This window comes from Phalaenopsis equestris, unplaced genomic scaffold, assembly GCF_001263595.1.
Source record: "Phalaenopsis equestris unplaced genomic scaffold, ASM126359v1 Scaffold220887, whole genome shotgun sequence".
In the NCBI taxonomy this organism is placed as follows: Eukaryota; Viridiplantae; Streptophyta; class Magnoliopsida; order Asparagales; family Orchidaceae; genus Phalaenopsis; species Phalaenopsis equestris.
The window spans coordinates 34,589-36,130 of NW_018239140.1; positions in this window are offsets into that span (position 1 = coordinate 34,589).

The window sequence follows — 1,542 nt, forward strand, 5'->3', positions numbered from 1 at the left end:
TTTGCTGCGTGCAAGAATAGGCCTAGAATAGGCCTTTTGAGCACAAGTACAAGGTCACCAACTTTGAATGTCCTTGGGCGGACCAATTTGTCATGGGCTTGTACCATATTTGCTTTGTAAAGCTCCAAATGTCATTGTGCTTCTAGTCGTTTTCCCTTGAGACTCTCCAGTTCTTCAAGTCTGAGTTTTGCACTTTCTCTTATTGTGAGTTGGTTGGCAATAGCAACTCTAAGAGACGGTGTCTAGATTTCTAGCTATAACACGTATAGCACGACCTCAGACCCATACACGAGCATATAAGGTGTACACTGAGTGGGAGTCCTGAAAGTCGTTCGGTAGGCCCACAAGGCTTCTAATAGTTTGTTGTGCCAATCTCTTTTATTTTCATCCAGTGTTTTCTTCAAATTTTGTACTAATATTTTGTTGAAGGCTTCAGCCAGATCATTTGCTCTGGGATAGTAAATTGTAGAGTATCTCCAATCTATCCCATGTTTTTTGATGAAATTGTTGATCTTGGTGCTTCTGAAAGTTGTCCCATTGTCGGAATTTATTCTTCGCAGTACTCCGAAACGGTAGACAATTTGGCTTTTGAAAAATTGAAGGACGTGTTGTGTCGTAACCTCCGTAACAGCACTGCCTCTGCCCATTTGGAGAAGTAATTTTTGGCGGCAAGTATAAACCTGTGTCCCTTGGAAGATGGAGGTTCTATTGGACCTATTATTTCTGGGGCCCAACCACCCACGAGGCAACAGTTGGGTGCAGCACATTTTGAGGCTGGTGTAAGACCACCCCATGCACCTGGCATTGGTGACATCTTCTGGCTATTTCCATGCAATCGGACATCATTGCTGGCCAATAATATCCGAGTCTTTTGATCTTCATTTTCATTTTCAGCTCTGACTGGTGAGCGCCACACAATCCGAAATGTACCTCTTTGACAATATTCCGTGCTTCGACTTTGCTCAAACACTGTAGCCACATTTGGTCGAATGATCTTCTATAGAGAACATTTCTCAACAGACTAGGGTGTAAGACATGGCCCTCCTTGCGATATGGTGTGCTTCAGACTTGTCTCCTTGCGATATTGTGTGCTTCAGACTTGTCTTCTGACAACTTTCTAGTATACAAATATTTTATTAACGACTTGTGCCAATCTTCGTTGATGTCTGTAACTGTATTTATTGTTTCTTCTTTTCTGAGCTTGTGCAGAGTTTCAAGGTCAAATTGAGACAAGACTTGTTTTCCTTGCACTGTGATTTCAATGGAATCCTCCAAAGGACATGTCATTTCTTTAACAAGTTTTGTTAGAGCGTCGGCATGGGTATTATCTCTCCTAGGAATCCGGTAGAAATTCACATCAGGGATCTGCTCCAGGAGCTTCATTGTGTACTGATGGCATTCTGCTAACATTGGTTTCAAAATTCTGCATTGTCCGGTGACTTGCTGGATGACGAGTTGGGAGTCTCCATAGATGGCAATGTTCGTTATATCCATTGAGATTGTCATTCCCAATCCAGTTAAGTTATCAAAGCTTCATATTTT